At 42.0% G+C, this 25,009-nt stretch overlaps 2 long non-coding RNA genes across 3 annotated transcripts in view; one reads left to right on the forward strand and one right to left on the reverse strand.

Annotated features, from left to right (window-relative positions):
* LOC117312658 (uncharacterized) overlaps nucleotides 1–25,009 on the reverse strand; it is a 454,876-nt gene that overhangs the window by 74,607 nt on the left and 355,260 nt on the right. The gene's annotated exons all lie outside the window — the stretch shown is intronic.
* On the forward strand, nucleotides 3,276–4,868 carry LOC141278903 (uncharacterized). Its single transcript, XR_012332304.1, has 3 exons — nucleotides 3,276–3,416; nucleotides 4,349–4,487; nucleotides 4,760–4,868. It is a non-coding gene; the product is annotated as an uncharacterized lncRNA (long non-coding RNA).

Genomic DNA, 25,009 nt, shown 5'->3' on the forward strand with positions numbered 1-25,009 from the left:
CTTCAGAAAGATGTAGCGATCATTGTCCCAGGAGGGGGCTAAGCCAGGTAAATAAGCCAAAGGCAACTAAGAAAGTGAGCCAGGGGAGAAGAAAAGGAGAAAAAAAGGAACAAAAAAGTAAGAGGATGAAACTAGTTAAAGGGGAGGAGAAGGAAGAGGACTCCATGGCAGGATCAGCCCCCGGGGACTCGAAGGGGCCCTGGAGTCCCCACTGTCACAGCGCCGCATCTTCTTTCACACTTCGGGTGTCGAAGTGCTCCCTAGAGTACCCCGGAGCCCCGCCTTTCTTTGGGCAGCTTTATCAAAAAGTTCTTACGATGGGGCTTCCCTGGTGGCGCAGTGGTTGAGAGTCCGCCTGCCGATGCAGGGGACGCGGGTTCGTGCCCCGGTCCGGGAAGACCCCACCTGCCGCGGAGCGGCTGGGCCCCTGAGCTATGGCCGCTGAGCCTGCGCGTCCGGAGACTGTGCTCCACAATGGGAGAGGCCACAACAGTGAGAGGCCCGCGTACCGCAAAAAAAAAAGAATTCCTTACGAGGAGCTGAAATCAGCTTCCCAGTTCTGGACACCTCCCCTCATGGCCAGGACAAGGAAGTTACAGACCCACAGATGTTTGGAAACAATGACCAGTGTACCCTGTGTTTTTCTTCTTCTGGAATCTCATCCCAGCAAAAGCTTTCCCTCCCAGTAATTTTTTCTAAATGAGACTGTTTCTTGCTCACCCCCCTGAACGATTTTCAATTTGTCAGTGTCCCTCTTACAATCTAGGATTTGAAACTAGACAAATCCTCTCAGGTGAGATCTGACCTCACAGAACTAAACGGGATCAACCACAGCTCCAGCCAGTGCCCCCTGCTCCCACCCCACTCGCTGCCCTCGTCCACTTGCTCTGGAGAGCTGTGGAAGCTTCTTGCAGGAGATGGCTTGAACAGGCTCATGAGAACTGATCGTTAAATCTTCAGGAATTCCGCGAGGTCGTTTTTAAACCATTCATAGCTTGAAATCCACCGTGGTGACAGTATTTACGCCACAGATATGGGCAAACACAGCAGTTCAGGGCTTCTCTTCCCCATCCTCTAGAGAGCTGGTTTACCAGCATATCACTGTCCCTGACCAATCACATTCAACGACTTTTGGGATTTAGTGATTCACAGAGGATTGGCAGAAACCTGTAACCAGAGAGCTATAAACCACAGACTTCCACACAAAAGCTACAAAGGCTTTGATATAAAGCAGAAACTAACACACCATTGTAAAGCAATTATATTCCAATAAAGATGTTAAAAAAAAAAGCTACAAAGGGATTCACTCCTGTTAGATCTAAAGAACATGGAATAGGATTTTAGTTCCCCTTGACTCCCTTCCATCTACGGTGATTACCTTTGCTGACTGAGAACATTTCTCTTGGGATTGATTCATACTACAGCCACATAAATTCCCACCGGGTACTCCCAGAGCCAGATGCTGAATGACCCGGATGAGGAAAAAACAAAAAAAAAAAATTCACTGAACTGAATTGTAGAGACTGCTGCTGCTGGCATGGGCACAAACACAGCAGCTGGTAGAATCAATGGCTTTTCTGCAAACTTGGGATTCTGTCAAATTTCTTCTCCTCCTCAATTCTAGTATTAACTGTCTAGAATGACTGTCTGGTGACAAGGCTAAATTCTAGTCCAGGATCAGCCACTCCCTTGATGTTTGATTGGAAGCCCATCACCGTCCCTCTCTGGGCCTCAGTTTCCCTGACAGCAGTGAGGGTTGAGTCTCAGGACTTTTCACTCCAGATGGCTGTTCCAGCTGGCTCCAGCTTGGGTCATGGTACTGATATCCTTACAAGTGCTGTGCGCAGAACTTGGCATTGGATGAGCAGCGTTTTTCCACAAGTTAATTCTCACTGTGTGGACTTGTGTCCCGCTTTCACTCCTCCTGTTGTCCTGGGGATGATTTGTTTGTTGTGACTCTCCTCGGATGTACTACAAATGCTGATGAAACTGTCCTCGATATTGCAGCCCTGGGCCATGTTATCTCCTAGAGAGTCTCACCCAAGTCCAGGCTAATTTTAAGTCACTTCCCGAAGCCAGGCAACCCAACCTGAGACGAAGCCGAAGTCTGGGGGAGCTTGGCAAAGCCTGCATCCCTCTGCAAAGATCCTCTCTTTGGCTCTTGCCTGAGCCCTTCTCAGAAGAAAATGCACAATGATGTTTTCTTTTGCCAACGTTATGACAACTTAGGAAAGGTCCCAGTGCTGCTGCTCTGCATCTTTGTAACACATTCCTTCCAAGGGCCCAGGTTTTCAAGTAAGAGAGTTCAGCATCATTTTTCAGCCCACTCTGATCTCTTCTCTCATCGTGGCTCCAGCAACACTGGTCTCCTGCTCAGCACCTTCACACTTCACGCTCCCACTTCCCGGATTGCTCTTCCCACACACGTCCCTATGACTTGATTCCCTTGAGTATTCTGATGTTATTTCCCAGGCTTCCCTTGACTGTCCTGTACTAAGAGCAGTCCCTCCACCCATCCCCCCCAATCCCCTCTGAGTTTAATCTGTCGCCATAGTCACCATCTGACCATGATGTATTTACTTGCATTTAACCCTTTCCCAGAATGTTAGGTCCATGAACATGGGGGCTTTGTTTTTTTCACTTCTACATCCCCAGTGCCTGGAACAGGGTCTGGCACGTGATAGATACACTATATATATTTACCAAATAAATGAATGTACAGCAGATCGTCATTGTTCGTGGATTCCATGTTTGTGAATTTACCTACTTCCTAAAATTTATTTGTAACCCAACAAACAATACACATGGCAATTTCATGGTAATTCACAGATATGTGCAGAGCAGTGAAAATTTTGAGTTGCCTGATGTACCTATTCCCAGCTAGGGTTGAGCAAAGTGATGGTCTGCCTTCTTATTTCAGCTCTCATACTGTAAACAACTGTTTTATTTGCGGTCTATTTGGTGCCATGTTTCTCATTCTTAGTGCACTTTGTGGGTGATTTTGTTGTTTAAAATGCCCCCCAAGCATAGTGCTTAAGGGCTATCTAGCATTCCTAAATGTAAGAAGACTGTGGTGTGCCTTACCAAGAAAATGCATGTGATAAGCTCCATCCAGGTGTGAGTTACAGAGCTACTGACTGTGACTTCAATGTTAGTGAATCAACAATACTTATTAACTAAGGTGTCCTTAAACAGAAATACACGTAAAACAAGGTTATGTATTGATCAGTTGATGAAAATGTTGTGACCAGAGGCTTACAGGAACCTAACCCTGTATTTCCCCTAGGAACAATGGTTCAGTATTTACTAATTCAATTCACAGAGATTTTATAGACCATAACTACCATGAATAATGAAAATCATTGTACCTAGGTTTGAAGCTTGAATGCTAACCCATCAGCAGCAGTGGTGATCTGGTGAGTGACTGTCATTTTCTGAGCCTTAGGTTCCTAATCTGTAAATCTGTAATGATAGTACCTATCCTCACAGCTGATCAAAAGAATAAGTGAGACAATTAACATAACCAAACTAGTATAGCACCCGACCCACAGAGGGTAGACCACAGATATTCACTCCTCTTACATTTCTCTAGTTCATATACATATTTGAAATCCACAGGACAAATACATTTAGCTTTCTTGTGTTATTAAAAGCATTTCTCCACATAATCCTCAGGACTTTGAAACAGCCCAACTTTCCTGCTTCATTCTCCTACTGTTGGACATTGAGCTTAAATCAAAATTTGAATTATACAACAGAGAACTTCTTTTTTGTTAATGTAATTCTTCTCTCCTTCCCAAGGAGTTTATTTCTTCATAATAAACTCCCAGGAGTGGAATTACTAATTCAATGGGTACAAACAATTATACAGTAGATTGCAATAGTGATGATGAGAGGCTTCCAGGCAGACACTCCACTGGGTGTGTGTGCACAGGACTTAGAGGTTCACCAAGTGATTCACCCATTCTCCTGCAGCTTGCAACTTCTCAGAGAATTCACACCTGGGAGAAGCCTTAGCGATCACCTTGTCATATCAAGGAGGGAAATTGAAGCTAGAGAAAAAAAGTGACTTATCCAAGATGATATGACCAGTCAGTGCCAAATAAGAACTGGACCCCAGGTCCACTGGTTCTCCAATCAGTGTTCTTCCCACCACCACTTGGCCAAAATGAAAAGTAAAGTGTTCCTACCAGGTGTAGTAATGTTGCTTCCTCAAGCTTTTAGGACCCATTGCTTTAAGGAAAAGAAACATGATAGGTACAGTTTGTTTTCTGCTGAGAAATTTAAGCATGCCCTTCTGTTCTATTCATCCCTTCTCTTTTTAACTTCTGTGTCAACACTGTAACAGACAGGATAAAGAAGAGGCTCTGCGCTCAAGTACAGGGTTCAATAACAGCAAGACAAAGGGAGAATCTACAGCCGACCAGCACATTTCTGTCCCTGCACCTGTCATTAAACTCTTCTCACTCAACTGTCTCCTGCAAGAGGTATAAAGACTGCAACTACTCTCATGAGACTGTGAAGCAAAAACTGAGCAGTACTTTTCTGATATGAAGATAATAGATCTATACATATAAACTATCATGATGGTAATTAATGGTTCCTAGAGAATGACAGGGCTTTGAGGAGTCATCTGCTCTATTAGTACAATTTTCACACTTAACTGTCTACTTTGTCTCAAAAAGTTCCTGATGATATCACGATAGAACAAAACAGAAGTAGAAGAGTTCAAGTTTCATGTGAAGTTTTTTGATTTCAGAAAACACACTCCTTGTTCAATTTCAGTCGAGAAAGAGAATCCCCCAGAAATTCATGGAACCATCTCCATGCTGGAGCAATAAAGCCAATGACCCTCAGGTTGACATGGGGTAAGAAAAGAGTTTCTCAGAAATGTATACCTCAGTTATAATCTTGGGTTGAGGATGAGATGGCCTAACCTGTCATCAGAAGGGCTGTATTGATGTGAAAACAGACTTTCCATTTTTTCTCTACAGAAGTTAGCAGTTCCCTGTGTTTGCCCAAGATTGCCTATCTTTTCAGAGAAGGAAAGAGGGAGGGAGGGAGGGAGGGAGGGAGGAAGGGAGGCAAGGAAGGGGAGGGAGGGAGGGAAGGAAAAAAAAGAACATCTTTTGAGTTCCACAGAAATTTCTCATATAAAAGAAAAATATACACTGACCATAAAAAAGAAATGCATATCCCATTTCCTTAACATTTAGTAAAGAATGTTTTCTCTTAACCCAAACCAAAGCCTTCTTTTCTTTCCATTTGGATATGATTATCTGTCCCTTATTCCAATCAGCAGCTGTCATGTATGTCTTGGATAAAGGGTCAACTTCTTCTCCGTGAAGCCAGTTCTTATTTTTCCATAAAAACACTTATCTACTCTAACACTGGTACCAAGAACATTAGCCAAGATTTTAGCTATGTTTAATAAGTATCCATCAGCAACTATATGTCTAGTATCCCCTGCATATTCAGCACTGGGCTACAGAATGGGAGATGTACAATGACTTGAACAAAAATGTATTCAACTATCATTTAGCTCCTGCTCTATGATGACAGAAATGCTAGATCCTGCTCTTGAGGATCCCAGAAAGTAGACAGACAGACAAGAAAAAAAATGATGTAGCAATAGGAGAAAGAAATGTAAGTTAGGGAAAGAATTAATTGCCAGGGGAGTGGGGATGACCATAGAAGACTCCACTGAGGAGGTGACTGCTGATTTGTGAGTGGTGAAGAATAATAAGGAATACTCCAGATGAATGACATGAAAAGGGAGAGGACACAGCAGCCAGCTGGAACCTTCAATGTAAAGGCCTTGAAATATCATCCAACAAGGGAGAGTACAGGAACATTAGATTGAAGGCATAGGTAGAGGATGATAAAGGCCACTGAATGTCATGGTGAACATTTTGGACTCTTAGAAGAACCACCAAAAGGATTTTGAGAACTCTCTCAGGCAGCAATATGGAGGGTAGACTAAAAGGGACAGGTACTAGAGATAAAGAGATCTCATAGGTAAGAAGAGGTATTTGCTGTGGCCTCATGGAGTAACTGAGGAAGGGAGAGCCAGGGAAGCATGTCAGCGTACTTAACCACAAAGAATTGCCCAAGAATTGGAAATCCTATATGGCAGGTCAGCATCTTTTTTTTTTTTTTTGTGGTACGCGGGCCTCTCACTGCTGTGGCCTCTCCTGTTGCATAGCATAGGCTCCAGATGCACAGGCTCAGCGGCCATGGCTCACAGGCCTAGCCGCTCCACGGCATGTGGGATCTTCCTGGACTGGGGCACGAACCCATGTCCCCTGCCTCGGCAGGCGGACTCCCAACCACTGCGCCACCAGGGAAGTCCCCAGGTCAGCATCTTTGAGGAGGGCTCAGGAAATGCCTGAGCCTGGTGACAAACTGTAGATACCCTAGATACCCACCTCTAGCTCTTGAGCTTTCCTTCCTCAACTAACTGGTTCATAATCCTACAAAGTGAAGGAAAATAGATGTTCCTCACACATTTTCTCTGGCCCAGTGGATGCATGGCTCTCTAGCTGGGAGCGGGTGTTAGTAGAAATCAGCCCAGGCTGAGTCTCACTGCAGAACAAGTACCAAGGACTCTAATATGGCAGCTGTCAATTAGAAAGTGACTTGGCATGGAAATATTGAGGAGCCAGGGATAATAGGTTTCTTCCCTCTATGCCCCTAGTATAAAAGCTAGAAGAAGCTGGATACGGAATGCTTGCTTGATGGGTTTCCTGAGAGGAAAGAGATGGTGAGACCACGGTAGTGTTCCAAGGCTGTGCTTTCTAGGGAAGCTTCTGCTGAATCCCCTCCTGACTAATTTAGCAAATTATGTGTGAAAATACACCCACTGGGAAAAACCAAAAAAGGAAAAGCACACAAACAAGGGACCAGACACCAAAAATGGGAGGAAGGATGTAGCTCCTATGACATATGTATGTCCCCTCCTCTTTGTCCCCATTGGTTCTATCCTAAAAAGGAACCAAGCAGACAATCCCATTCATAGTCCTGAATCAAAGTAATTGAGGCTCTGCTAAGACAAGGGTAACTTCACTGACTCTGTTGCATTCTGTCCTAAAAGTTCAGGAGGGTATAAGGATAAAGTGGTTTTGATAAAAAATAGGGCAAAGAAATAATCAGGGTTATAAACCATCATTATAAGCAATGCACCATGGAGTATACTGGGAACATTGTTAAATTTTTTGATTAGACCAACCTTTGAAAGAGCATGCCTCATTATTTTAATTTCAATTACTATAACTCACGTCACTGGATTCTTGTTATACCAGTCCTACTACTCAGAAACATTTACAACAATCAGCAATTCTTTTACTTGAAGGCCCACAAATTACACTAAAAAGTATTGATAATTTCCACTAATCATTTATTTTGAACAAGACATGAATGGAAATGAACGTGGAATTTTGATCTAAAGGACAGATTCATCACCACATGAAAGCACAGTGGGTAACTACCAGATGGCTGAAATGACAATTAACTCCATCCTTAATAATTATAATTTGACAGACAATAAACCAAGATGGCAGGCATCTGTAACTAAACACCCACAGAGCCAGCTAAATAGTATTGCACAATAGCTTAACCTCATAAAACTAGCAAACTACTGCTGACTAGTGAGCAAGTAAATCTCCCAAAGACCAGAGAGAAGCAAATTTTTGGGTCACCATGTTCCCACATTTGTCAGCTGGACACAATTGAGGGTCCAATGTTGTTTTGTTTTGTTTTTATTTGATTTTTTTTCCTAGGACAATTACTGTTATTTTCCACAAAACATTAGCTCATTTTAAAATATGGGATTATGACTTTTGTATTCCAGTGAAACTGTTCTCTCAAATAGCTCTACCCCAGGACCTTATATACTCCTTAGGTTATCTAGCCTTGACCACAGAGCAACATCTACTGATCTATTGCCCTCTTTCTTGACGACTTCTCCTTACTTACCTTCCATTATGCTCTCCTACTTCTTCTATTTTTCAGAATTCTTTGCTGGATTTTGATCGTAATAATGGTGTTAGTATCAACAACAACAACAACCTATATATTCTTTGTTATCTTCTGCTAACTGATTTCTATGCATTTTATTGGTCAATTCTCTCAGCCTCTGAAGTGGAGATCTCTTTTTTTTCAATTACTCTTGAAACTATGGAGGCCAAGAATCATCCACTCACTTGCCCAAACTTGTCATAAAGCTCATAATTGGTGGAACAAAGATTTTAACTCGTCTGTAATCACAAAGCCATTGCTCTCAACTCTGACATGTAATTTGTACAGTCTTTAATTATTATTTTTTTCCCAGTTTTTATGTTGGTCTTTTAAAAAATATCACTAAATATCTTTTCCTTGCCCTGTCTTAGCTACTCCCCCATAGCTGTCACCTCATTGCTAAGAATTGCCAGATCTATCTTTAACCCCAATCTGCCTCCTGAGTACCAGATTCTTGCAACAACACACGGCTATAGTCCCAATCTGGATTTATTCTTTCATTCAACAAAAATCTACTGAGCAACCGTGGCACTATTCTACATACAGGGAACACAGAGGAGAACAATAAAAAATCAGTGCCATCATGGAACATATATTATAGATGCAAGAGAGTGGTAGGAAGACAAACCATAGATAAAATCTAAAGGTAAAGTATAAAGTACGATAGGTGGTGCTACATGGTAAAGCAAATAATTCAGAGAAGTAGGGGAGGGATTGGGAGATCATAGGTAAGAGGGAGCAGCCAATTTACATAAGGTAACTGGAGGAGGCCTCACCGAGTAGATTACACTGGAGTGAAGACCTGAAGGAGGTGAGGGAGTTGATTAGATGGGCATCTGAGGAAGCCATTCTAGGCAGGAGAACAGTCATTGGAAAGTCTCACAAGTGGAAGCACATCAAGCATGTCTGAGGAACACTAAGAAAACCAATGTGCTAGTGTGTTGCCAGAGAGGGCTGAAGTAGGAGAAGAGGAAGTCTGAGTAACAGTGGGGCCAGGGGTTGGGAAGGTTCAGTCATGCAAACCACCCCTGCAAATACTTCGGGATTTTACTCTAAGATGGAGATGTCTTTGAGAAGCTATGAACAGAGGAGTTATGATCTTATTTCTTTTTTTTTTTTACACGGGCCTCTCACTGTTGTGGCCTCTCCCGCTGCGGAGCACAGGCTCCAGACACGCAGGCTCAGCAGCCATGGCTCACGGGCCCAGCCGCTCCGCAGCATGTGGGATCTTCCCGGACCAGGGCACGAACCTGCGTCCCCTGCATCGGCAGGCGGACTGTCAGCCACTGCGCCACCAGGGAAGCCCTCTTATTTCTTTTTAAGAGGACCACTCTGGCTGCTGAGTTGAGAATAGGCTGAAGGAGGGCAAGGTGAAAAGCAGGGAGGCATTTAGGGACTCTTTCAATAATCTTGTGAAAGATGATGGTGGCTTTGATGGTAGCCTTGAAGATGGTGAGAAATGCTCATATACTGTATATACATTGAAGAAAAAGCCAGCAGGATTTGCTGAAGAATCAAAAATAGGATTTAAGAGAGAGGAATCATGGAAGATTAAAGAATAGAGTTGCCATTTTCTAAGATAAGGAAATTTGCTGGGAAACAGGTCTGGGATTGGGATTGAGGACGAGATCAGGAGATTAGAACTGGATATTCTCAGGTGGTTTTTGTACAGTTGTGTACCAAACTGATACCTATTATTCCCAATTCAAAACACACATACACACACACACAAACACACACCACACACCTTCTCCTGTATATTCCTCATCTCCATTAACGACATCACTATTCCATCCAGGCATTCATGCCAGACTTAGGGGCCCTTTGTGATGCTCCCCTCTCCCTTACTCCCACATTTAATTACCCCCTAATTCATTCCACTCAGAATTAGACAAGTTCTCATTCCATGAATATACTTGTTTTTCTGTTCTAGTGCACAAATCCTTCTCTCAGTCTACGTGATCCGCCCAGTCACATTCACCCGAACTTGCTTGGCCACTATCAACTTATTCTTCAAGATACAATGTAAATATCTCTTCATTGAAGCTTTCTGTGAGCCCATGAGCAAAATTAGCTGCTCACTCCTCTTACTTTTACTTATTCATCACGCCAATATAACTTTTTCCACTTTGGGCATTTGTTGATATTTGTAGTACAGCATGCATGTGGAAATGATGAGAGATGAGGCCAGGGGAGGAAAAAGGAACGAGTTTATGAAGGACCTTGAACATCATGCTAAGGGATTGTACTTGGTCGTGAAGTTGATAGGGAATAATGGCATTGCTTGAAGAAGGTGAAGGGTCTGGTTTAATGTGAGTCTTCAAGGATTCACTCTAGGCCTCATGTGAAGGGTGAGCTGGAAGGTAAAGAAAGAGAGGCAAGACTCGAGCTCCTGAAATAAGGAAGAGATAATGGGGACGGAGAGGTGAAAAAGATATGACTTTTCTGAACTAGACTCCATGGGGCTTGGGGACAATAACATTTTTTGAGCCTTGCCATTAGGCACAGTTTTAGGAACCCTTCCCGTATTAACTTATTTAGCTTGTTCAACCTTCTCATGAGGGAGATGGAATTCTTATTCCCATTTTACAAAGGGGTTAAACTAAGACACAGACAGATTGAATAAGTTGCCCAAATCACATAGCTATTAAGTAGTAGAGCCTGGATTTGAATACAAGCAGTTGCCCCAGGACCCATGCTCTTTTTCCCTACCCTATACCTCCTACAACATAGTGAATTAATATAAAACTATATTTAGCTGCACAAGAACATTTTCCCAACCAATACCAACCCAAATTGAATGTCTACTTCAATATTTTTGCAGAATCACCCTTCTAAACTACACCATTCATGAACAGTACATGCTATAACTTGTGTTTATATGCATGCTTAGCCACTATGTGATGTTTTTCTTAGTCTTTCTTCTCCCTCAGTCAAATGAGGGGAAACATCTAGCATATGGAAACATTTCCACACTGCAAGTTATGCTGATGGGGAATATTATGCAATTTGCAAACACTGTCAAATGAAATATAAATATGCATTAGAAAAATGCGACAGAGACAAAAATATCTTTGTATGCATGGTTCATTCAGTCATTCATTTTTTCATTCAACAAACATTAATCAGGCACCCACTCTATGGCAGGGGCAGTGGTCATCAGTGAAAAGAAAGAGATGAATAAGACTTACCCCTTGTCATGAGGAAACTCACAGTCTTGCGATTTTTATTTTTAAAAGGCCAGAGCAGAATGAAAATATTGCAGTTGACTCTCTGTAACCATCTTGGAGATAGACAAAGTCCTGTGCTTTGATTCATGTAGAGCTATGATCTCTAGCCCAGCTTTACCTCTTACCAGCTGGACATGTCACCCCATCTATCTGAGCCTCAGTTTCCTCAACTGAAAATAAGACACTACTGTACAGGATGGTTATGGGAATTAGGGATTATGCCCAGTGGAAAATGCTAGTTTAAACCAATGAAATCAAATGAATGACTCTTGTGGCCCTTTGTTTTTTAACCCCCAGTACTGTTTCCAAGGGTACAGTCAAAATTCACAACTAACCAATTATTCCCACATATTCCAAAATTAGCAAACATTAACAACAACAAACAACAATAAACCAACAGCTCCCTAGTAGCTTCAGGTAAGACAGAAATAGCCCTGACTATCAGGAACTGAATTGGTCAAGTTCTTGGAAAAGCAGCTGATGCCTTGTCAAGAGCGAATGCATACCAGGAGGAAAGACAAGCTTTTGAACCTCAGTTTATGAATGGGGAATTAAACTTGCTGAAGAAATAGTGAAGTCTTGTATATCATTGCAGGGAACTGTTCCCTAAGAACCAGTGTCCCTACAGAGAGATAAAACTGGAATTCACGTGAAGATGTCCCAATAGGTTTTCTTCAGAGAAGTGACACCATCCAAATGGTGGATTCTCTCCCCACAGGGGGACCCCAATAAACAAGTTTCCAGGGAAAACACAGTCCCATTCATTGTTCCAGCTATGAGTCAAGAGGGGACTTCCAGCAATAACTCAGTAAGAGAAAGACAGTCAGACTGGTTCTCCAACCTCCACAAGGTAGACATCTCACCATATAAGGGATAACTGATAGAAGGCTAATTGGAGAAATCAGTAAATACTAAATACATTCCATGTGTCAAGCATTGTGTCAGGCTCCTTTACCGAGGCAACGTATTCAACATTCACAATACCTCAGTTAGGTAGGTAGGTAAATAGTTATCGTTATTTCTATTTTATTGGATTAAGAAACAGAAACTCAGAGAAGGTAAGTTGAAACTCTCCTGAGGTGGTCCAACAAGTTTTCTCCAGAAAAGACCGCAATATCTGATCATTAGTAGATAGAATTTGAATCCAGATCTTTCTGACATCTAAACCTATGTTCATTCTGTTATGTCACTCTGTCAGAGTAAAATCTGAAGTCGGTTGGTATGGGATACCCCAAGACAATTTCTTCCCTTCTCTGTCTGTCATGAACCCCCAGCAGACTGACCTCAATGATGAGTATTCGCAGTCTCCCTTGCTCTCTGGCTTCTGGCCGGGCTTGGCCAATGGGCAGCATCAGCAAGCGATTAGAGGATACAAGGAGAGAGGTTGGGGAATTTATTCTCCTCTTTCCACCCAGCCTTGCTGTGCTGAGCCATGCTGCATTCCTACAGCTACAAGTCCTGTTGGGCCCTCCAGAGTAATTCCAGGGCTCCAGCCTCTAACCCCTACCTGTCGCCCCTTCTGCCTGAGGCAGCAAGATTTCCTGGTGTTGACAATTCCCGAGTACTTCTCCACTCCTTGTCCATTCCCTAAGCATGCCCACGCCCTCTTCACGAAACTATATTCAGCGAAACCCTTCTGAGCACGCCATTTGTTTCCTGCTAAGACTCTAATGATATATATTGAGTCAAAAACTATTGTATATTTAATTCCACCATAGTTTAGACTCTTAAATTGGTCTTTGGGTATCTAGTAAATAGCATCAACTTGCATCTTATGGAAATGAATCAGCTAAAATTACAGTGCACACATTTTGTTTGGATTTGATGAGCTCGCTGGAGGGGCAATAAACTCCCCACATGTTATTGGCAACTGCTGTGGTGAATGAAACTTCCCAGTCACACTTGGAATGCGATGTTTTTCCATGAGGCCGTGCTACAAAGACGAAATCCAAAGAATATGAAAACACACTTCACAGACTCTGCCACGAAGTTCTCTAGAATGTATGCAAAATGGAGCTCAAAGCATTTGTAACTCTGTCACAGAAAGTGGGGCTTCAGTTGGGAAAACTTGACTGAAATCACTTGAGCTCTCCTATCACTGGCCTCTGGAAATGATGAGTGAGTAATGTGAAAATGAACTGAGAAACATTTCGGCCTTAGTGGCCTTTTTGAAGTTTTCACAGGGCTCCTACTCAATAGGAGTTTGTCCAGGAAAGAAAGAAATCAAACAGGCCAAATGGGGGGCTCCACGTCAAACCTCAGTGGGTCTGCCAGGTGAAGGCTGAGACTCTGTTTACACATATTAGAATAAAGTTGAGATCTGAGCTCCTTACTCTCAAAAGTATGCAACTTCTCCAAAAGAAAATGCACCGGAAAACAACTGCCAGCTACTTCTCCAGAAAATTATCTGCACGATCATCTCATCCTCTACCTTACTCTGCACACAAAGACCTACCTATGGTGAGTTACAGGCGCAAGACACAGGAGAGGTGTTTGTCTTTTGGAAAGTTGAAGGAGACAGTTCTGTTATTGCTGGGGTTCTTCAGTCTTACGGCTTTTGGCATTATTGCAAACATGGTACTTCCATTTTTATGCATTCTCCCCTGAAGAATATTTTATAAGAGAATATGCTTGCTCTTCTAAACCCACCCATGAATCATTTAGTATCTATCTTTCCTCTCTCTCCACCCCACCCCAACAAAGTTTTACTGCATGCACTTTACACCCACAGTAGAGCACAGAGCAGGTGCTCAAATACTTGCATGAGTCTATTTTTATTTCTAGTCTGTGACAGCTTTTTGGGGAATAGGGCTATAATCAGCATAATCAAGTTTTAATTGCCCTGAGCATTGGAGGTACTCTTTTTCATTCATCTCCTAGCTGTGTGGCTTTAGGCAAGTTACATAACATCTCTGGCTTTCCTCATCATAGACCACGGACATGAACTCTTGCTTCATGACATTGTTGAGATGATTAAAGACTATAATCTTCATGAAGGGCATAGTACGATGATGGGCACGTGAGAAAGGCTTCCTAAAGTCCAGCCCATGACATTCCTTCCAAACTGATACCATGGACACATGATATAGGAAGCATGAAGAAGGATGGAGGAGATTAAGGGGGGTTCCCTATTTGGAGGAAACCTGCATTAGTGGGCGATCTGATTCCACCCTGCTCAAAGCTTTGCTGATGTTTTAGGTCGTGTGCCTAGGCAATGTTTCTCGGGTTTCTCTAGAGGGCAGGTAGTATTGTTAAGCAGCTCACCAGTATCTGGTTACTAGGTATATTTCAGATGACGAATTTTATATTTTATCCAATTTTTCCATCTCTGAATCCTCTCCTAGCTCTCCAGCAGATGCCATTTGGTACCTGATAGTTTAATAAGTCTCTAATACCAGGTGTGTCTCCAACACCATTTACCTTATTCCATCATTCTCCTATTTCAACCATCATTTATAAACACTTCCTGCGTGCCGGGCACACTTCTAAGGATTGAGGTTGTAGTAATGAAAAAGACATGGTCCCTCAGCTAAAGGAGTTCACGATCAGAAAGAGAGACCAAAATCATTCTACAGTGCAATCGTGATGGTGGAATATCGAAGATGTTGAAACCAGGGCCAGGATGGGGTAAGGCAACCGAGGTGCCTATGGTGTAAAATTTAAGGAGGCACTCACTGTCAGAGTCATGTGACTTGCAGAGTTAGCACTTGTACCACCCTGAGAATGAGAGCTTCCTTAGATTTTCTAAAACCCAGAGGAGGAAAGACCCAACTTCCCTCTATGTTCTCTAGGAAAGTTTCCTGGAGCAGATGACTTAAGCCTCTGGGAAGGAAAGGAGTTAGCTAGGCAGAGAGAGGTGGGAAGGATGTGAGAACACCCTAGGCAGATGGGTTATCAAATACAACTATGGAGGTGAGAGACGCAATAGTTCACTGATGCACCTTCAAGCAGATTGACACAGCTGGAAGACTGCAAGGTGGAGGTGGCAGTGCAGAAATGGGCGCAGGACAGGGATTAACGGGGGATGAGTCAAGAGTCAGTTCACAGAAGAACCCAGGAGAGAAACATGCTGTATATTGGGGAGGACAAATTGATTTATCATTAAACCAGGACACTTTTAAGGGTGAAAGGGACTGCTATCTATAACTGTCAGGGCAGAAAGATCAGACTCAGATATGTGTGTGTGTGACGCATCCACATTACACCACAAGCTGATGTCTCCTGACTTCATCCTAGTGTAGTGCTTTTCCCACTCTCCCAGGTGTCAGAGACACTTCACTCCTTCTTTGTATCTAGGGCAGACCTGGGGGAAACAGAGGAAGTCCGGAAAATGGCTTGTGACTAGGAGTCCAGTAAAACTCCTTTATGAATGTGAGTTTCAGAACTATGTTAAGGCAAGTATCAAACTTTGTGTGTGAAGACCATGTTTCCAGCTCAGCAAAGACCTTTCCATTTTTTAACAAATCCAAACATGAATATATTATTTGAGTTTGGTTTTTAAGTAGGAAAAGGATTGCAGTATTTCTGTGCCCAGTAGTGAACAGACCAGAAATTTTAAAAGTTTATTCCACCAAACATGTTTATGACACAGCCAGTCTGCCAGCTCATATCCATATTACCCTCCAAGGGATGCCAGAGACTTCTGACCAAGCTTTGCTAATACATGGTTGCTGAATGCAATGAGATTCTGGATTTGAGTGAGGTTTGATGCACTGACCGGAAGAAAATTGTTTTGAAGGAGAGTACTCATTTACTTAATGATAATGCAAATTAGGTCTTTTCCACACCTTGTCTCTCACCTTCACAACATTGTAATATAGGTATAATTTTATCTACCTATCCATATATCTATCTGTTTCACTTTTTATTAAATACAGAAAGTGGAGAGAATAGTGTAATCAACACCCATATGTATATCACCTGGATTTAAATAACAATTAATAACATTTCACTACATTTTAGTTCATATGTATACACACATGCACATGTGCACACACACACACACACAATTTCCAAAGTAAAACACAGATATTAGGCTATTTTTCCCTTGACTACTTTGTTATGCATTTCTAAACGATAAGGGGCATTTCCTTCAAATAACCATACCTAATAAAATTAACAACCAACAAAATCAGCGGTAACTCCTTAACGTCATCTACTTCAGTTTTCATATTCACACTTTCCCAGTTGCATACCAAAATTTCCCAGTTGTACCTTCAAGCTTGTACCAATCAAGGACCATGTATTACATTTGACTATTATGTCTCTTTTCTTAGCTCCTTTAAATCTAGAACAGTCCCCATTCCCAGGGCCCATTGAAAAGGCCAGGCCAGTTGTTATGTAGAATGTCCGCTTCTTGGACTTGTTCCCTTATGGTGTTGTTTCCTCATGATGTCTATATCTTTTGTTTCCAGTAAGCTGGAAGTTGGATCTAAAGGTTTGGTTATATTTTAGTTAAAAGTTTGTGACAAGACGTACAGAGTGAAGTAAATCAGAAAGGGAAAAACAAATACCATATGCTAACACCTATATGTGGAATCTTAAAAAAAAAGAAATGGTTCTGAAGAACCCAGGGGCAGACAGGAATAAAGACGCAGACGTCGAGAATGGACTTGAGGACACGGGGAGGGGGAAGGGGAAGCTGAGATGAAGTGAGAGAGTGGCATGGACATGTATACACTACCAAATGTAAAATAGATAGCTAGTGGGAAGTAGCCGCATAGCACAGGGAGATCAGCTCGGTGCTTTGTGACCACCTAGAGGGGTGGGATAGGGAGGGTGGGAGGGAGATGCAAGAGGGAGGGGATATGGGGTATATGTATAGCTGATTCACTTTGTTATACAGCAGAAGCTAACACACCATTGTAAAGCAATTATACTCCAATAAAGATGTTACAAAAAAAGTTTGTGACATGAAAACATCACAGATGAGTTGCTTTATTTCATATTATGTCACATTAGGAAGCACAATACATGTCATTACCCATAAAGGATATTAGTGATACTGACATCAATTAAATCGACTCTTCAGAGAGGAGAACCCTGAAGTTAGGGAGGTTAGTAACATGGCTAATATGCAGTTAATAAAAGACTGAGGCATAATTCAATGTGTTACCTGACCATGCAAGTCAGGGAGAAAGGGCTGATGGACAGATTCTCAAAATATCCTAAGTGACAACTAGAACTATATGATGGGGCATAGAAGCAAGACTGCAAGGCGTGCTCATGGAAAGAGAACTGTCTTCAATGGCAGTGGGTGGGAATGGGATTATGAGTTGTGATCAGTTCAATCTATGACCTGACAACAGCTTAGTGGGAAATGTTCTTTCAAAAGTTTGTATTACAGTCAATTAGGCACCAGAAATAAAGTAAACTTTTTAATGCTCTCTTATAAACAGATTTGTATTGCAATATTTGAGAGAAGGCAGTCAGAGGCTTGTGTAAGCCATCCTCAACTAGCTTATCTGGCACATAATAACCAGTTCATAGTTATTTGTTAATTGAATGAACCTATTTTTGTCGAGTGTTGATACCCCATTCTGCTTCAACCTTGACAGCTAATCAGTCCCGAGGGCCAATGATTCTAGTTCCTCAATATCTCTTGACTCCATGTACTCTTTTGCATCATTTCTCCAACTGCTTTAGGGCAAGTCACCATCTCTCCTGAAAATACTGTAACAGCCTCCCAATTGGTCTACTCTTCCACTCTTGCCCCTTCCAATCAATTCTCTACACTGCTGCCAAAATCATTTTTAACACTGCAAATTGGATTTAAAATTAGGCTTCAATCCTCTCAGTGATTTCCAATTACACTTAGGGTAAAATCCGAGTGTCTCACCCTGTCTTACGAGGCTCTGCATGATCCGCATCCCATCTACTTCTCCAGGCTCATTTTTTTCCCTCCATATACATAGCTCTATTCCACTGGTCTTCCGTTGTTCCTTTAACACGTCAGTCTCTTTCCTGCTTCTGAGGAAGCACATGCTGCTCCTTTTTTCTGGTATCCTTTTCCTCCTACCCTGTCTTATAGCACAGACATCCTTACTATTTTACCTTGAATAGCATTTTTTCAGGGGTGCTTTCCTTGACTCTCAGATTGGGTTAGATCTCCCTATTATAGCCTTCATTCAATGCCTTGCTTTTACTTTGTAGGTTTAATTAAGTCTGTGGTTTAAAAATTGCTTGTATGTGTATGTATGTATGTATGCCTTTCTAACTAAGTTGTAAGTTCCAAGCTATAAGGAACCACTTAGGTCACATTTGTAATCCCCAGTACTCCCTGTAGGTCTAGCACAAAGTAAGTTCTTAAAAAAATAATTGAATCTATGAATGAATGAGTGAATTTATCACTTCATAGTTCTAATCAAACATTGTGTCTAAAACTGGTTAGTACTTTTTGGTCCTCAGTCCTCCATACAGTTTCAGCTTTGCAATCTCTCTTTTTACAATTGGGATAGCTGCAACATTAGGGTCTTCGGTGCCCTGAGATTTGGACTGTAAACATAGCTACGGAGCAGTTCTTTCCTTCATTCATATCAATTACAACATGAGAAGGCACAATAGTAAGGGATAGAGCAGGAGCCAGGAAAGCTCAAAGGAGATATCTCTCCAGACTCGGGGTGGGGAAGTAGAGATATCAGGGACGATTTACGGAATGAGCAGACTCCTGACCCGAGTCGTAGAATTGTTTATGAGTTGACCAGGGAAATAAGGATAGCTGGGATGGGCATTCCAGGTATATGGAACAGTGTGTGCAAAGGTATGGAGGGAAGAGACAATGTGGCACTTTCAGGGCATTGCAAGTAGTTTGGTGTGGCTAAAGAGTGAGCAATGGGACCAGAAACTAGTGAAGTAAGTGAGGTCTGGATCACGAGAGTTCCTGTAGCCATGTAAAGGAGCTTAAGCTTTATGCAAGGCGTAATGGGAAGCCAGTGAAGGCGGTATAGCAAGGAGTAAAATGAGTAGATATGAATTTTTAAACAATTGCACAAACTATGGCTCAGATGAAGAAGAAAGACATACTCCAAATTCAATTCGGTAACTGTATTGAATTCAATTTGATAATTCTTGACTTTGTCAGGACATGTGTTTTCGTATTTCTTTTTCCACTTGCCAAATCAAACACGCCTATAGCACTGTGTAGAAGTAGCAATCTGCTATTTAACCCTTTCCTTCTCTATTGAAGGGAAGGTTGAATTATCGTATCACCTGATTACTTACACGTGGACAGCTACCCCCCTTAAGCTCTCCCCGACAGTTGGGTTCTGCTGCTGGTTTTGTAGTTTCTATTTATTTAATGAGAGTTAGGAACATGGAAAACAACAGCCTCTGAGCACGTGGATGGGTTTCCTTGCAGGAGTCTGCGCTGGCAGCTATTTTAATTAGCAACACATTTTATAAGGGCAGAATCAGAAATGAAAACATGTCAAGGCCTCTGCAGCTATTGAGTTTGGCAGATTCACATGAGTGTGCCTGGGCATGGTAATCAGCTCTTGACTACCCTCCATCTCTCCCAAGGGAACCGTGTGAGCACACAAGCTTTCCCTATGCATACAGACCCCCACTTGGGTATGGGAAGACTTATCAATATCACACACTAAATGCTGAGGATTCAGGAGTCCTCTTGGAGCCAGTTCTGGGAAATAAAGTCTTCGCAAGACTAAAGTCATTCCTCTATTATCTGTCCCCAGACCAATTTCTCTGTTCTCACTCTCTATCAAGAATCAATTCTTCTGTATAGATATGCATCTCAATTTACTAAGTTTATCTCTCTAACATCTACTTGGCTTTTGAAATATGATCTCCCCTCTTTATTGCCAAAATGATTTCCCAGAATCCTGGAGATACATGTGTATATATATACTGTTATGACTTGAGATATAGCTGAGATGAATCAGAGTATACTCATACCATCTAAAAATGACAGGCAACTACTGTTCTAATAGGGAGATCTCTTCAATGAATGAATTAAGCTCACAGGGTAACATCTCCGTTCCCTATCCTTTTCGTATCTGTTTCAATCAATAATCACTGCATTTCTTTCTGCGCCAGACATATGCCAAGTGCAAAGGATAGGAAAAAACAGGTCTGTAACTTTGAGAAACTCTCAATTTAATGGGGGAAAGTGACCCACGGACTAGTTGAAAACAAAGTGGTAAGGGTGGTAATAGATACATACACAAGTTTCTCTGGTTTGCAAGTGACAAAAACCAACTTGAAGCAGCTTAATAAAGACGGAAAATTTGTTAGAAGGAGAAAAATATTGCATTAAATTCAAAGTCACATTTGGGGAGCAACCAAACCCCCTGGGATGGGCTGGAAGACCTTAGACACAGCTTCTCCCAGGGTCTCTCATGTTCTTACTCCTTCTTTGTGTCTCTTTTATTCTCTGCCTCTCCCAAGCTCCTAATATTTCATTATCTAAATTTAAACAAATATCCCAGACTGCAACTAATATCTTGGTAACAATTCAGAAATTTCAGGGCAGATAATCTGATTGGATTCAACATCCATCCTTGAGCCAATGAGGTGTGGCCAAGTGGCAAATTGTCTCCTACAGCTAAGTGGCAGTTATTTTATGCAAACGCAAATCAATATTCTGAAATTCCACACGTGCAAGCTCTAATCTGCTCTCAGAAGAAACAAAGAATATTTTCCCATTCTGTATTGTTTTTTCTCCAATAAGACAGTAGAGTCAACAGATACAGTTAACATGATTGGCTGGTTTAGTCACATTTCTTTGAGGAACACATAAACTCGGTGGGAGTCAATTTAAAATTTTTAAAAGAGAAAGGGATGGAGGAGGGGAGAAAGGAAAAGAGATCCTTATATCCTAGGAAATACAATGCACTCAAATTTCTGAAATATATTTGATGAAACACTGCTTTGTAGTATGTACAAGTTTTAGCCCAAAGATGCGAAGACTGTGGCTCATGCGGTGAGGCTACCTTAGCAGCAATTGGCAGAAGCTCATAAGAAGAATGGTGTGGTTAAAATGTATTAGAACCCTACTCTTGTAATTCTTAGTTTCAAAGAAGCCCTCGTTCTATCCCATAAACACCTCCCAAAAGCTGTAAGGCCTTTTCAAGGCCACCAACTGGCCTAAATTATTATTTTTAAAAAAATCTCTTCCAACAACACATAAATTATTATGATCTGTCATAATGCCTCAGGAACCAAAGCACTTGTTGATCCGTTTTGGAGCATACTGGGGTCAAACAAAAGAGAACAACTTTGGCTTTTAGGCCCATGACCTCCAGGTTAATATTCGTTGTTTTGATATTTAAAAACACTTTTTAAAACATAAGGCTGCTTTTGCTTTGAGAAGCTGGCACCCACAGCTAAACTCCTGGCAGAAAATCCAAGTCTTCCCAGGAGGTAGCTACAATAAAAAGCAGAGATGGTACTGACTACAGACTTTACCATCACGCTAGGTGGAGTCACCCTTCATTCATTGTCAAACATTCATTCAACCCACATGTGGTTCCTATTGAGCCCCTCTTGCCTGTGAGGTTCTGTGGGAATCCAAGGCAAACCACAGCCGCTAAACACACACTGCTTCCAGTTTAGGAGGAGAAATAGATAAGAACCAACATACCTAAACAGCAAAGCAGAGTGTACTAAATAACATACAAAGCACTGAAGAAGTTTAGAAGACAATGTAGTAGGTAAGGTGCCTGGCTTTGGAAAATTGAAAAACTGAGGTTTAAACACCAGGCTTGCCACTCCTAGCTATTGGACCCTGGTCAAGTTTTTACTGTCATTTAACTTTAGTGTTTTCATCTGCAAAATGAGGATAATAAGAATATTCACCTCATAGGGTTGTGGTATATATAAAGTTAGAACAGATTGGAAAATAACTTGTTGTATGGAAGAAATGGCACTTGTCCTAGGCCTAAAGTGATGGTTTCTATATTTGAAAAATAATGTACTGTAAATTTATTATGCTTGTTAACTGTACAAAATTTCAAAAATATAATAAATGCTAAAAAATAAACTCCAATTCCTATTTCCAGAGACAAACACTCCTGAAATTTTGCTAAACTTCTGTCTGGCCTTCTTTCTTCTCATAAATTATTATTTATAACAAATAAATAATATAGTTAAATTTCCTATATTTTAGAGTAAATAAACTAGTTATTTCCTTTATAATTTTCTATTGCTTTCTATTTTAGAGGGCATCATCCACTCCAAGATTTACATACTGTATTTTAACATATACTATATTATAGTACATCAGCAGCAAGGGCTTCCTAAACTCTCTTTCACAGCTCAAGGATGAAGGACAAGATTAAGTAATAAACTGTGAATTAAAGGAAAAGATGCAAAGAAGGAAAAGGAAAAGTCCTACTTAAAAAAGCATGAAAAGAAGTTGCTCACTAATTAACTCACATTTTCTATACACACTATGAGCTGTTATACTAGGCTCTAAGGATTATAAAGCTGAATTAGATCTTGTTTTTGTCCTAAGGGGAGAAAAATGCCCTTTCAGTGAACTTAATCTGACCAAAGGCAGCTAGAAGTTCTTACTAAACTGTAAGTCAGGGGGAAAAGGAAACCAATGCACTGCATAAGGAGCTTCTACCCTGCATGGTATATAAAATATCATTTACCTCTCACTGCAGCCCAGAGAGGTGGGTATGAGAGCCCACTTCACATGTGAAGAGACTGAGGGCAGAAAGGAGATGAGACTTGTCCTGGGTGACAGGCAGGCGAACTAGAATTAGAACAAGCTGGCTTCACGGGTGTGCAAGCTGTGCAGTCACATGGGCCCTGGTGCTCAAACAGGTCCCAGTGGTCACCATTTTGAGATTTTTAATAACTTTATCTCTGAAGTTGAGTTCTATAAATGGAGTCTAATAGGCCAATGGCACATGTTCCAGGAGCTTGGAACCCCCAGCTCATGTGCACTCTCCTTTCCCAATGTCTCCCTGACTGCCTGGATGACTTCTTGGCCTCCTGTTCCCTGACCCCAGCTCCCCGCTGTCTGGCCTTCCCCTCTCTACCCACAACCAGTGGGTCCTCCACCCAGGGCAGCAATGGGGTCTTGTTGGCAGGAAGAGGCCTGCCTTCTGCCCTTACTCTCCACCCTAGAGTGGGCCTGTGGGCACGGGGAGAGTTAGTGTCAGGCATGTGCCCTGCAGCGTCTCTGGATAAGGCAAGGCGGTGTCTGTTCTTGCCATGGGCTAGCAGCACCACACACGTCTGGCGGGTGACTCAGTGGGAACCTCTTACTCCCATACAGGTACCAAGAGTGTCCCTGCAGAGAGGCTACAGTCCCTCAGGGAGTGATTCTACGGGAAGGAGAGATTGACTTCCCCATCTGGGGCCTCTCATTCCACTTTCCATGCCCCATGTCCTTTCCATGGGCTCTGCCAATTACGTAGCAGGCCCTGCCCCGAATCCAGACCAGAATGACTTCAAAGCCTTTGTTTCCTGCAATGTCCCATAAGGTTGGGAATCACACACAGCAAAGTGTGAGTCTGAGGTCAGAGGGCTTCAGCCAGCCTCACACCAGAAGTCCTGGCAGGAACCTGGCAGTTCCCCTGCAGTACCTCTGGGGCTCTGCACCAACTGCCTGGAGAAATCCACCACTCTTCCTGCCCAAGTAGCAGCTTTGATCACAGCTACATTTTCTCCCTCCTTCTCTCTCTCCCATGGGACAGTCCTTCTGTTTTACTGTGCAGAAGTATCTCTTACCATCTACACACTCCTCCAGAGAAATCATGCCAGTGATAACAGGTGAGTTATGTTGGTGGAGACAGACCTGCGAAGTCTTGGAAAGTCTCGAATGCCCAATAGGAAGGAACTGAACTGGGGAAGAGGCAAAGGGAACAGAGATAAGGGGGAGGATGGCCAACCATCCCGGTTTCCACAGAGCCGAGGACATTCTCAGGATGTGGAACTTTTGGTGCTAAAACGGACAGCCCTGCACAAACTGGGATGGCCAGTCACTCTAGAGGATCAAATCATAAAAACAGTGACCACTAACGATGCCAGTGTTTCACAAATGCCAAAGCTCTTTCCTTTCCGTGATCAAATCTCATTCAGGCAACAACCAGGTAAGGAAGACTGAATGGGTTATCATCCCATTTTATTTACGAAGAAACTGGGGCTCAGAGAATACAGTGATTTACCCCAAACCAAATAATTAACAAGTACTGGATACACCTGAAACTAACACAACATTGTAAATCAACTATACTCCAATACAAAATAATTTTTTTTAATTCAAAAGAAATAATGAACAATACTGCAAATTTACATAAGTTAACAAAATAGAAATAATGGGGTTTGATAACTGATTGAATGTGCTGAGGAAGAAAGAGAAGATGGGCTTTTGAGTTGACTGAGAGCAGAACACTTCCTGGAAAAGAAATAGAGAAATTAAGAGGAAAGAAGGAAAGAATTGTTCGGGTTGGAGTATATCATGCTCGGAATCCCCTGAGAGATGCAGAATTCCTCAGTGGGCCAATGTCTTGAAAATACTCAGCCAGAATCATATTTGCCTAATCAGTCAATCTGTCTTGGATGCTTCAAAGGTCTGTAATACACCTTGGTTTTCTGCTTCTACTCAGGAAATATTCTAGGTCACCTTCCTGACAAGATAAGCATAAGTACTGGCAGTAAATTACTGTGACTTTACAGTGGGCAGGAAGTAAGCAATATGTAGCCAATTATCTGTAAAGGACTTGAGTATGGGAACTATAAAAGTAGCCCAGAAGTGAGGGAGGGGGAGAGGTTAGGATGCTGTCTTTAGGATG

The sequence above is a fragment of the Tursiops truncatus genome, chromosome 6 (genome assembly GCF_011762595.2).
Source record: "Tursiops truncatus isolate mTurTru1 chromosome 6, mTurTru1.mat.Y, whole genome shotgun sequence".
In the NCBI taxonomy this organism is placed as follows: Eukaryota; Metazoa; Chordata; class Mammalia; order Artiodactyla; family Delphinidae; genus Tursiops; species Tursiops truncatus.